Source organism: Lutjanus erythropterus, chromosome 19 (assembly GCF_056507025.1).
Source record: "Lutjanus erythropterus isolate fLutEry1 chromosome 19, fLutEry1.hap2, whole genome shotgun sequence".
Taxonomy (NCBI): Eukaryota; Metazoa; Chordata; class Actinopteri; order Lutjaniformes; family Lutjanidae; genus Lutjanus; species Lutjanus erythropterus.
This window is the reverse complement of record NC_139335.1, coordinates 18,259,884-18,274,024: the sequence shown is the minus strand read 5'-3', so window position 1 is coordinate 18,274,024 and position 14,141 is coordinate 18,259,884. Positions and strand designations below refer to the sequence as shown.

The window sequence follows — 14,141 nt, the reverse complement described above, 5'->3', positions numbered from 1 at the left end:
CACTGATCAATGCTGCTGACATCCACAGTGGAGACATCAAGGTTGAGTTTTATTTTGTCTGAACTTACCACATAATGTAGATGTATATAATGTGCATACATACATACATACATTAATACATACATACATATGCACATGCATGCATACATGCATGCATAGATACAGTATACATATATACATATGCATGTACATGACATTACATACATATATACATAGTTCAATAAATAAATAAATTACGTCAAAAAGTTTTATCAAAGGACTACTTTTATTTTTTAAGGGGGCTTATATTTCCTGATGACATGTTTATTTGCATCTGTTAAATTAAAATGAATGGGACGTGGTTATCTCACAGATTCTGACCAAAGCAGCAAGACCGGCGGTTTGTGGGAAGCGAGTGCAGCACAGAGGTGGTTTTCCTGCTGGGTTTGGCTCTTGGACCCCCTGACATCCTGCTCTGCCTCAGCTCTCTGCATATATTCCCCATTTATTTATTTCATATTTACTGTATTTATTTCATAGGCATGTTTATTTATTTAATATTGACTTAAATAGCATTCCATAATACACCACTAACAGTCAGTCTGTGAACATGTCCAGCGTTGCCAAATATCAGTATTACACTAATCTACATTAGCTCCCAGGGACTGATGCTCCATCCATGTGCAGGTCAAAAATTAGCCTTTAAAACACCTCTTTGGCTTTTGTTTACAAAACAGTATCAGTGTTACAGATGCTACAGAACAGATTATGTAATATATTATATATTATATTGCATCAATTGTATTTAGATGAGGTTGAAGGACAAATATACCATTCAGCCAAACCAGCCTCTGTATAGCTACCTAAAGTGAGACAAACTGGTGATAACAGAAGTGTTTATTTCTTTGCAAACTGAGTTATGTGGTCAGAAGTGCACTGTGGAAATATCACACACACACACACACACAGTTTCAAGAAATAGATATATAAAGAATATTAATATCTACTGCATGACGCACAGAGGCATAGTGCATGATTAGTGCCTCCACTCCTCTCCTCTCCACACACTTCTCCCCTTGCACTCCATCATCTTGTAGACTGAATAATTGTGTTTTGCCACCATCACTATAATGTATATCTGCGCGATTATCCAGATGTGGGTGACACCATAATCCATATGCCCGCGACACCGAGTACAGATGGTTGTGTAATTGTGAGCACACGCTGGTGATTACCCTGCTTTGTAATCAGATTCATAGTTATTTCTTGTGGGTGTTCACCATTTGATGTTTCCAGATTCATTTCCCCATCAGATGCCACTGGAGTCTCATTTAGAGTGGACTTTGGTGTCTGATAATGAGACACAGATAGGGGGCATTTATTCAGCTCCAGATCTGGCTCATTGAATGGTGACACACTGGCCTGGCAGGCGCTTCAGTTCTATTTGTCTCTCCTCAGTTAGATGGTGGAGATTAGGTTCCCATCGAGCCATGCACAGAGGAAATTTCTCTGTATGAAATGATAACAATATTGACTGGCGGAAGTGACTCATTTTACTGCTAGTGTATTGAAACTACATTTTTAGTGGTTTGATGCTCACCTACTGCGTTACAGCTGGTTTTTGCTGGTTTATCACAGTGAGTTTTATCATCTTTTGTCCTCTACCTCAAATATGATGTGTAAACATAAAAGACATAACAAGACCAAAATGAAACCGAAGATGTAACTACATGAGATCAACACAAAAAGACGAAAACCATGCAAAAAAAAAAATGTAACAAGATGAAAATTACATAAATAATGTAACAAGATGACAACAATGTAAAAGAGGTAACGAATCAAAAAAAGTAAACACTGTAAAAGACCTAATAAGAGGTAATAAAATGAAAATGATAAAAAAAAAAAAAACAAGACAAAAATTATGTATAAGACACAGCAAGACGAAAATTACCTTAAAAGACAAAAAAGATGTAAGACACAACAAGATGAAAACAATGTTAAATACGTGACAAGATGAAAATGAAGTAAAAGAGAGAAGACGAAAAACGACGTGAAAAGATTAAAACAATGTAAAAGAGGTAACAAGAGGAAAACCATGTAACAAGACAAAACAACTCAAAACAAAACGTAAAGCATTTGGATCCAGGAAAATGTCAGGTGACTTCTATGTGCTATTTAACACTGGTAGGATCTGGGACACACGACTCCTCTCCACTAGTCCTCGTCATGTACCACATGGATTTCCCTCAAGGTGTCTACGTGCCTGCCGGCTGGGATAACCACCGGCTAACCATGACCTTAAAAGGATTAAGTGGGTTAAGAGTATGAATGGTCTGAACATTCTTAAAGAGGCTTTCACAACCTGCCAGTGATACGATTCATGGCACAAACATTTGGCACAAACACAGCACAACATGAAGTGGCACTAAAACATTGTATTTTTATTCTTATTTTTAATTGTATTTCTGTTGATCAGTCACTCTTATCTTATCTTATCTTATCTTATCTTGAAGTACAAGTTGCCTAGAACTACCTATAGAACTGCTGTAAGTGAATTTCCCAGTGTAGGGTCACTAAAGTTTATCTTATCTCATCACAAGTAAGTAATTTTTGGTTGTACTTGTACTTAAGTATGCATTACACTATGCAATCTACTTAGCTACTTTAAAAATCGCAATTAAGTACAAATTAGTACAATCTGAATTAATAGTGTTAATATGCATTTTTGTAGCCAATAGGGCTGTTTGGTTACAAATGCAAATGAGAACCAATGAAAACCATGACATATTGCTGGGGGAACAAAAATCTCAGGCTCAGGTTTGGAGAGTTGAGTGCAGCCACTGACCAGGACAGAACATGAGTTGGGAATAATTAAGACTGAACATTTAGAGAGATAGAAACCCCTTTTGACTGAATGCTGCTATTGATAATGCATTAAACATCAACGGGTAAAGTTTTAGAGAAGAGTAAGTCTTTTAACACCAGTAATTTTAACTGAATAGCTCATCAATGTACTTGTGCACAGTGTGAAGTAAAGCTCATAGATTGGTTAATAGTAGAACTTCTGCCCTCTATTGGTGTAAAACCACAGCATGGCTTCCATGTTGCACAAACTACAGGATGAAACGCTTTTATATTGATCCCCACGCGACAATTCACTTTTCAAAAGCATTTTGTTGACTCGGGTACTTGCTTACGTTATCCTTCAGCAACATATCGTCAGTTAGGAAGAGGGGAGGGGCACGCAGCTGCACCAGTGCACAGCAGAGCAGGGACTGATGGAGACCAGAGGTACGTCCCAGGTCTCTGGCTTGTCATGTCCTGGCTCCTCGATACTCGCTCGAACTGGACGGTCTTTTGGTCCGCCATCTTGCTAGTCCGTCCCAAATCTCTTATTTCGGCTCGGAGGAGCGAGGATCGAAAATCGAGAGGGATCTTGGAAGAGCCATGAGCGAGTATTCAAGGGAGCAGCCTTCACGGAAGTCTTTTGACTGGCTGACACACCCCCTTATTTACTGATTGGACGCTGTATGTGATCAGCTTGACCGGAGTTTCATACTTTAATTGTGAAGACTAATAACAGATTAAGTTTTTCACTCCAAAGTTTTATATTTATTTCCTGATTTGCCATTCACTTAAAACTTCAGTTAATTGGAGGTCTGTGATGTTAAGGGTTCAGTTGATCTGCGGAGCAGGCAGGTCGGTTCATGAAAATTAACTTTATGATTAATAACGGATGAATCCCGGGTGTAGCGTCTCTTCCCTAGGGGAGAAGCTGTGCGCAATTGCGCACTTGGCACAGGAGCTGCGCGTAGGGAAACGTCTGTGGCAGATTCTCTAATCATTAAAGTAAATCATTAAGGAAAACACCTAGACTTTAATACAGTTAACAATAAAGCAATCACCTGAAGACTCTGTTCTGAAATCTGAGAAAATAAATGGTTCAGATGGTGCCGGGTGGATGATTTATGCTCACAGGGGGATTCGGATGAACTCACAGCCGATCTGCTTATCACTAAAAATCACCACAATCAACCTCGGTCATTTTTACATTTTTCACTTCATGATTTTCCCTGTAATTTTTTCTTTACGATTACAACCAAAGTCAGAGAGAAGAGAGTGTCTGTCAGTGAGAAACACTTTTTTTTTTTTTTTTTGCATTATTTATCGTCATTTCATCCAGTGATAAGAGTTACATCATTTTATTTTGTCTGAAACATTTAACTTGATAAATATTTTCTCATTTTCAAAATAACAATAATCATATTCTAAGTAATTCAATAATGAACTCACAATCAGAATATCAATAAACACAGACGCAATGGATAAATACATTCACAGACAGTCACGGTATAACTGGAGACGGCAGGTTGTTTTTTATGTGCAGGTGCTTGTTGAACAGGTAACAGGCTGCTGCTCTGACACTGATGACAACTGTGAGTCGTTATTTAATATTAACACATGTGTGCGGACACAAGCTCCATCAGAAGTCTGTACAGCTGTTGAGAGTGGCAGCTGATCCAGCTTCACGTGACGCTTCAGAGGAAAGGACGTCTCCTGTCTCTGAAAACAGATTTCCTCGCACGTGAGGCACTAAGGCGCAAGGAAAGGACGCAAGTGAGATGGATGCAATTTAAGAGACCTAGGACGTACCCCGGGCCCGGGCTGCAGTTGTCATGGAAACGCCGGGGGTGGAGCATTAGGAAGTGGGACCAGTTTGTTTTGTTATTGAAGGTCACATGGCACGGCGTGGCTCCGCCTCCCTCCCCCCGCCGTTACCACCGATTCAGCCGTCTGTAGCTGCTGCTCCGGTCAGTTACTACAAAATGGCTGCAGAGGCTCCGCCGCTAACGAGAACCTCCTGAACGCTTCATGGTAGGATTTATTAATCCCTTTGGGCGCTTTGCACGACATATTTGCCCCCTTATCGCTTTCTGTTTGCGGAGATACGCGGAATTCAGAGTTAAATATGGCAGCTGTGACGAGAATGAGAATATTTTCAGCTCAGCCCACTTTGACATCAGTGTTTTCTCCGCTGCGAGTGCTCTTTATGGCAGTTGTCGCTGTTATATGGGTCCTTATTTCTCAGTTAGCTAACGTTAGCACTGATTTCGTAGGTTTTCCTAATGGTAACTTGGACTAGTTAGCGTAAGCAGCACGGTAGCTTCGGGGTTGAAATGATTCAAGGGCACCTGTGTTGTTGCTTGTTGAGTTGTTGTATTTGTAGTAGCTTTGCAGGCATTGGTTGAACGCTTGCTGTTGCATTGGTGTGTAGGAGAGCTGACATGGATATTGTTGCAGCTCCAGAGAGCTTCCCTGGATCTAACATGCATCACCTGACTGGCAGTAAACGCATTAGCAAGCCCAGTTTTATCACCGTAGCCTGCTCATATGCACAGTTGTTGCCCCTGCATCCTCAACCATTCAGACATTTACTTGTAAAATAGCTGGTAGTTTAGTACCTTTTGGCCTTCACTTTAAAAGACGTCTTGGAGTGGCTGTTGTGTATGCTGAGATTACCGACCTCTACCTTAGTCACACGTTTCACCGCTTTGACATAACCTTGGGATGGTTGTTAAATTTGCAGCCAGACTGTGAAATTATTTATCAGCTGTATCTGCTGGAAATCATAACTTGTCAGTCCATGGTCCATCAGCACCACCAAAAACTCACAGTACAATAAAACCACGTTAAAAAGTCCACAATACGATTTTTATCGTAATATTAAAAAACAAATGAAGACTAGAATAATATCTCTGATTTGTGCAGCATTTGTATAAAATGTGTTTTTCTTTCTTAACTTAAAGTGCCTCTGATTTCCTTTGATAAAATAAAAATTTAAGTAGGCAGCCATGACTGAAGCATATGCAGAAAATTGGCATGAATTGTTTTTGCTAATGAGTGCTTGAATTATGTATGCCCAATTGCAAAACAAAAGCAATGCAGCCACCAGTAGCAGTCCTTTCATAAAATAAAATAAAAATAATAAAATAATTACCCATTTAATAACACAGTACCTATCGTCACAGTCTGGCACAGTATTGAGACATTTATTTATCCATTTTTATTACTAACTTACTCCTAACTGTCCACTCAGAATATGACAATATTCTGAATTTGATGCAGCTTATGTAAACGGTGTATTCCGTTTGGATATTCTGAATTAGGCCTTATTCTTAATGGAGCATTTTATGATCAAGACATGTGGGATATGCCAGTATTATTCTGGTTTAGGTGCATTCTTTGGACATGTATATAGCATATTCAGAATATGCATCTCAGGAGTCAGTCTAGTCAGGAGAAGAAACACACCTAATTTTAAACATAAAAGGCTTGAATATCAACAGGTTTTTAGATATGCTCAAATATGGCAACACTGACCTTTACAAGAAGGTGGTTGAACGAATGAAAGCGGGATTCTGTGTTTGCAAGGTTGAACAAGTCTGCCACCAGTGGAAAAATTTGTAAGAAAGGACTGTTTGACACAAAGCTGTTCCATGTTATTCCATAATCCGAGTATGCACAGCTGCATGTAAACAGGAATATTAGTGGAATTAATTTTCAGTAGCCATGTAAACAGCTTATTCTTGGTATTGTCTTATGCAGAATCAGCAAAACCTGAATAATTTATGCAAGTAAACGTAGTCAGTGATTGCTGCCTGTTTTCCCTTCACCATAGAGATGATCATCATTGCCCACCGGCTTCTGCTGCAGCTTGACATCCTGCAGTGACACATAGTCCTAAATTGAGAAGGCAGTGTGTACAGACTGGGAATGCCAGCACCCTGATGCATGTAGAGGGCAGGCTGACGTAAGCTTTGAGGCCTGCTGGTTTTACTAATGTGTTAGAGTCCCTAATTTGGGCCTGGGCCTGGCAAGGGATGAAGTGATGGTGGTGGAAAAGGGGAAGAGGGTGGGGGGTCTTTTCTGTCCCTGCTGGGTCAGGGGCCCCAGTCAGCACCCAAGCCTCTGAAAGAGGCAGTGTGTATTCACAGAGAGGCGCCAAAGGGGGCTTGATAACAAAAACAGGCCACTAAATACTGTGATTACTATAAGGCTTAGGTCGTAGCCTCACTTTCAGTTCAGAACTCTCGATGGCTATTTGCTTAGCGCCGGACTAGAGGAGGCATTTTGCCAGATTGTGTCATTTGGTTTGGCGGGTTGTTTGGTGTCAGTGATCAGATGCTTAGCTGGAGTCCTCAGTGGAAATGATGAGCTTGCATTCTGGGAAAAGCCCTTTGCTGCTGTCAAAGAAGTTTCAGTTTTGACCGTATTGTTTTTTTGAAAAGCTAGTTTGCTAGTTCTGTTCATCTCATGTTGATTTTTGTATGCTGGACAGGTAGTTGCTATATTTTTGCACAGATTACTTTAGGGCTGGGAGCAATGCACCTATTATTTTCAGTATTAAACAAAATGTAATTCTACGTAATGTTGTGTCTATTGATGATAGTTTTAGAGAAATGCTACTTTAAAGCATTTTCCTAATTTTCCTGTACAGAAATAAATATAAGCGGCAGAGTTTACAGAGTTACATATATGCTATTACTTCACACAGTGGCTTGATTTTTTTTCTTTCTGATTTATGAAGAAAAATGTGGAAATGGCAAGAAAGCTATGTGATTGGAGTTTAATAAGACATTTGTTAAAGATGTTCTTTGATCTGTTGGACCAATAAATTGCCAACTGGGCTCGTTAAAGTGTTTCCATTACTTTTGGAGCAGACAACTGACATTGGGACTGGAGGCAGTTCTTTTGGAGTGTGTCCATACAAGTTATTTTAGGGCCAGTTCAGAGTGCCAGGAGTGCAGCACAAGTTTCTCTTTTCCTTGTCGTCAGGCCGGGTCAGAAAGCATTAACATGACCACACTGAGAATAGCTTCAAGTACTTTAGAGAGTGCAATCCTCTTTGCAGAGTGCAAGGACTTTGTCAGTGCTTACCCAGCAGTTTCTAAACCCTCACACAATTCGAAAGGTTGTACTTGGTCTTTTGCTAGTTGTTATGTTTTTTGTTTTGTTTTTCGTAGAGTGTCTGAGGTTGTGCATTTGAACACACGTCGAACACTGTGGCATGTCAGATATTTTTCAAAAGCATATTGAAAAAGCTGTGTTGCTCTGAAGTGCGATTGCGCAGAAGAGCAGAGTGGGGGCTGCACATTCTGCCATAACAGTGGCGGCTGCTGCTGTGGTTGCTAGCGAGCGTTCTCCCAAGGGCTCGCCGTGCTCTTGTTTGGCTTCCAGCGATGGCATTCCTGGCTCTGTGCCCAGCGACTGCCGTCTAGCACCCCTTCCCCCATCTCTCACACATGCACACAAACCAGCCCCATCAATCGTAGCCCCCTCATCTCCACTGCTCCAATCTGGGGCAGCTCAGCATTTACATATCCACAATTCACCTTGCACACATTGACTCTCCCTCCTCTCCATCTCCACTCGATTTTCTACACATTTTACACCTGCTTTTATTAGGCTGTCCTTGGTCTCTCCCCAGTCTGACTGTTTTTTAAAAATGTCTTTTGCCTTCCTTTGTCGGTAGAGCGAGTGTCTGGTTTTAAGAGGGACATTGAGCTCTAATCCTGTTGTTCTGTCAGGAGGGTGTAATTCCACAACAGAGCTGAGCTCATTGACCTACGTCCTTCATATCGACACGAGCTGTGCTTCCCTGCCACAAACGGCTGCTCATGATGCAGCTCAGCCTGCTGTACTATGAGTAAACATCAGGTGAAAACTGCATTGTTATAGCCTCCTCTGTTTGATTTTATTTACTTATAGAATGGGCATAATGTTATAATTTTTTATGTAATTGTCTACATTTGATAGAAGGGCTCCTTGCACTTGGATTTATGATCAAATCATCATCACTAATAAATAGATGGGTCTGCGTCGTTAAAGGAGCAATATGCAACAAATTTGCATCTAAAAATTAATACGGCAGTCCAAATATCGAGTTGGAGTCATCGATGGTGTATTTACAAGGTTAAGTTTCTATTTAATAGAAATTCTATGATTGAAGCGAGTTGCTTCACCACATCCCGCTCCCACGACTCGAGGAAATTCAGGCAGGCTGCAGGAGCACACAAGTGCAACATTGTAATTTGACAATAACAAGCGACAATGAATCCTTACGCTGTAAGTTCATCAGCTGATAATAACTGTCAGTTGTCTCTCGGTGGTAAGGTAAGCTAGTTCCTGAAAACAAAAGCACAATGCTTCTAAATTACACTCTCTGGAGTTGAGTTCAGTGACTGCTGGCCGTACTGCTTTCCAGACTCCATTATCATATTGCTTATTTTAACTGTTATAAACATCTGCTCTTTCTAAAAGATTATTAATAATTTCTTATGACTCATTTGGGGAACTTTCAACATTAATTTGAACTCTATTTAATGTGAAACAGGCAAACAAGAAGTTACAGGCCAGAATATTAAGTTCAAAGGAGGACGCCATGCGTATTTCAGTTTAGCTTGTTTCCTTAATCTCTAGTCACATATCATGGTCATTTTATGATTTATTACAGTAAATATATTACAGATTTCCGCCTTTAGATATTGGTTTGATTCAAGTTTTACTTGTTGTTTGCACAGTGTCACTGTCATTACCAGAGGTGCTGCAGCATCAAATTGGGCAGGAGGTACCATTACAGCATCATCCCCATCTCACCCATCAGTCAGCACTCTGAGTCCAATGGACAAACATCTGTCCAAGCCAGGCAGATGTTTGGAAATAAAGCAGCAGCCCTCACTGAGAGAGACTCTCTCTGTCCTGCTCAGGGACCAAATGTTTCTTAAACTGAAATCATTTTGACACTTTGCTCGGCACTCACTCTTTTCATCCGGGTTGGAGGCCGACGGCGGCTCACATTAACTGGAGCATCTCTCTTATCCTCTGATCCTACATGACACAAGCCCCACTGATGCCTTTGAAAGGAGCAGCACCAGCTATATATATAGCATGGTAGCTGCACCAGCAAATTCCACATCCAGCTTCTTGGACATTAAAATAAGTGTTAATTATGTGATTTGGTAGATAGGTGTATGGATGCTTTGTGTTTTTGTGTTGAAGCAAATTACAACAATGTGATCTCAGACAGGCAATGAAGCTTCCACCAGAACTGTAAGGTTGCAGGATTAGCTGAATTCAGTTTTGTACTCAAACATTGAAGGCATTTGTTGAGCTAGCCAGGACGGCCGGTGTGCAAGTGAGTGATATTGTCTAAAAATAATATATAGATAGTTTATTACAGTTGGTACTTATTGATAGTAGTATGAAAAAGTTTATAAAACCTCGAGTTGGTGATGTCTACCAATACTGATTGGCTTACGATATCCATGGTAAAATGTTGTCTTGTTTTTATATATTTCTTTTTATAAGTTTTACATGTATGTTCGATATTAATTACAAATTAGGCAGTACCTTACGCCACTTTTCCTTTAGTAAATCAGGTGCAAAGGTGCTATTATAATAAACCCTTCTTCAATTTTCCACTCTATGGCTGACACTCCTTAAAATGCATATTCATCAGGTCTAGGGCACTTATAAATCACAATGTTATGATGATAGAGGGCCCAATGGTCAATGACTGTCAGGCAGTGTGATGCACGATGGTGATTATGGTTGGGTATTTGAGTAGGGTATATGATATTATGGTGGCATTTGTGTAAAACTTGTGTAAAACGGCTCAACTCAACTGTATACTGCGGTACTGTAGTGCTCCCATAACGTAGGCAGTAGGGGTGGGGGAAATTTCCGATTCTTAGATGCATCGCGATTCGGACGTGGACGAATCTGAATCGATTCACAAACGTCCAAATTTCGATTATTTAAATCTGTTAATTAAAGTGATACAGAAGCTTCTAAATAATGTGGAACTAAGAAGCGCGGTACGCGTCATCGCCGGGACACTTTGGGACGCGCACCTGGAGCGACACGCGCACAGCGGAAAACAAACATGGCCGACCGGCAGCCACCTCGCCATGAGGTCCGAACAGCTCCTTCTAATTTAAAAGCAGCCGTGTGGAAACACTTCAGCTTCTACAACGTCAACGGCGGAAGCGAACTGGACAAGAGCCACGTTATATGTAAGCTGTGTCGAGCTAAAATAAAATACTTTGGCAACACAACAAACATGAGAAGCCGTAACTCGATTCCACCCGACGGAGGAGTCGGGGAGACGGCAGGCTGCTGTTGCTGCGGCTACTAGTGGCTACTGTTGGTACTTTCCAGTTTGCACATATTTCCAATAGTTTAATAAAATATAATCGAAATGAATTCTTATTACAAATGCGCTGTTTTTAAAAATTGCAAGTGACGAATGCTTATTCAGTGAGACAAAAAGAAATGTGTTTGTGAAAAAGTGCATCAATATACATAAAGATGCATCAATAATCGTTTTATAATCGAATCGTAGCCCCTGAATCGTAATCGTAATCGAATCGGCAGGTGCCCAAAGATTCCCACCCCTAGTAGGCAGACCTGATCATCTTCCCATAGCTGGGAAACAACGCACATGCTCAGGAGCTTTGCTTTGCTCATGAGAAGCTGCAGCTTTTATTCATTCACAAACTCAAACCCACACTATATATTTACAGCACTGTTGCTGTACATATCATACCAGAAGGACAAATTCACTGCGTACCTTTTCCTCCACCAAGCATGCATTCACCATAACTCTCTTCCACCACAGACAGTAATCAGTCTGACGCTCGCCCTCTCTTAAACTTACTAAAGTTACACACTCGATGTCATGCCACTCTGACCAATCAGTAGTCTGCAGTGTTTGCTGTCTCATCCTTATCACTGGGACTAAATCCAATATATTCCCAAACAGATGCCTTTTTCCTGTTTACTAGTTAGTCCTGTAACTTTATCTCCTAGGTGCCATGTTTGTCTGCTCAGCTGTGCTGCTGTACCGACCCCAGACTGACCCCAGGTGGTGTGTGTCTCTGCTTTCTTACCTACCTATTTTCATTATGAAAGGGAAGAAAATGTTGTCACTCTGCAATATTTGAAAGACAACTCTAGAGCTGTACATGATTGTCTCACATTTCTTATGTTTTTTTTTCTGTTTGTTTATTTTTTAACAAAAACATTTATCACGCTTTTAGTAGGGCTCAGATAATAAACTTAATAAACTTATCTGAATCCAGAGTAATAGATTGAATTAGCAATATGAAATATTAGCATCCAGCTAACTTATAATGGGAAGCGCTAAGTGCTAATTACTTAGCATATACAAAATCAATTTGGCAATAAAAAAAAAAAATCAATTTTAAAATATTTAAAGAAAGAATCATACCACTGATGAGAATTTCACAAACTCACTCATGCACTATACACCAGAATTTTCCTCAGTGTTGATCTCTTTTTTCCGCTTGAAAACTTTTGGCTCCTTCTCCTCCGAGTAGGCTGGCTAATCTGTTTCTGACTGCCTCCTTCCTGCTCGTTAGACACTTGCCGTGTCGGGTTGCTATAGTGACGGGACTGACAGCAGAGCGGTGTGAATGAGGAAGAGACATGGGAGAACATTAATTGAACTGTAAGCTTGAATGTTGAATTAATAGTGTTTTGCTTTACATCGTCTAAGTGTGATTGATATAGCAACTGGACTTGATCCAAAGCAAACACGAATGCAGCATGGAATAAATGCATAGGGGGCTGGGAGCGTGTGAATCCTTGTCATTTAGAAATGAGATCATTTAAGTATGTGAATGGGGATCGTGATTTTTTTCAGTTAAAAAAAAAAAGGTTTCATCATAGTCTAGCCAAGGGTAAGCTTGGTTGAATTCATGAATTCTTCTGCAGTGGTTGTTGTTTTCTAACTTTTTATAAACATCTGACACATTTTTGGTTGTGCTTATTACATTTGTCATCAAGGTCAAGATAGAGTAATTAGGGCAGGGAAAAAAGAAATTGTTTTCTTTTGCTGGTTTGCTGGTCTGTTTTTGACTATTCAGACCCCTCTTTTGAACCCACGCTCTCATGACATGCTCCAAGCCTCATCGCTATTAGTTAATTATAAGCTCAGATTTGTGCTTTAGTTCTTGATAAATGTCAAAAATCATCTTTCTTCTCATTTTACAGTTCTATTATTGAACTTCCTCAACCCAACTGCTTTTAATGCAGTGCTTAAGGGCGCTGTCTGTCTCCACCTGACTGCTCACCAGGGCCTCGGGGAGCGCTTGTTGCCAGGCAATGGCACACACCGCTGTCGCCTGCAGCAGCATAGGCATGGCAGCAGAAAAGGCTGATGGTTTCATGTACAATTTCACACTTAAGGTTCAAGGAACTTGACTCCAATTTTTGTATTTTTTCCAGGCTGGTTCCTCTTCCCTCAGTCCTTAAAATCCTGGCCTCTAGTTTTCATGTATTTGTTTTTCTGTGGAGAGGATTAGGATGTATAGAGAGTGGCTCTCAGCTGGATGCACTTGCATATAAAACAACAGGTTTGTGTCAGTTGTGAACACTTTTCCTCTCAGGTCTGTGGAGAAAAGGTGCTATTACCAGGCACATGTAGAGACTTTGTCAAATGGTGAAAGGCGTGTATAAAGTTGTCTACATCCCAGAATACTGGCATGTGTTGTTTTTCTGTGGTCTGTCCACACATTAGTTGTCGGGTTCTGTTGCCCTGGCTGGGTGTTTAGACTTCAGAACGGGGGCCGCTTCTCATTGGCCCCCACTATACAGTCAAGGCCTCCCTAATGGCTTCCAGAACCAACCCCAAAGACCACCAAACTAAAACACACATGCACAGTTTGCATGGCTGGAAACACCCCAGTTTATCAAGAAATATGCTGCTTAAGAGGGAAGTGCAAAACCCACATTCTTGTTCTGGTAGTTGTGTGACCCCTAAGCACGTGATCTTGTGTGTTACAACAGCAGCCATCAACAACACTGACTTTACCTTGTACAATTTTTCCACCAAAATTAGTGAGTGTGGTGTGGGTGCAGGAGAGCAGAGAGAAAGGTGTTTTTAAAGTCTGTTTGTTCAGCTGTCTGTAGTTTTGTAGCTTCTAACTGAATCTTTATGTTTTGAAGTTTAGTTTCTCTCCTGTGTTGCTGTTTTTCCTTTCAAATATCTGCCTTATTTTACTGTTTCATGTGTAGAAATCAGTTATTCACCTGCTGAGATGCAGTACCTTTCTCTTAAGTAGGTGTTGGGATAAAAA

The 14,141-nt window shown here is 40.6% G+C and overlaps 1 protein-coding gene across 2 annotated transcripts in view; it reads left to right on the top strand.

Moving 5' to 3' along the window:
* The first annotated feature begins 4,738 nt into the window (after positions 1–4,738).
* tnrc6c1 (trinucleotide repeat containing adaptor 6C1) overlaps positions 4,739–14,141 on the top strand; it is a 55,228-nt gene continuing 45,825 nt past the window's right edge. For both annotated transcript variants that reach the window (XM_084743706.1, XM_084743705.1), the window contains exon 1: positions 4,739–4,854. The gene's annotated coding sequence lies outside the window, so the exon portion shown is untranslated. The remainder of the gene's footprint in view (positions 4,855–14,141) is intronic.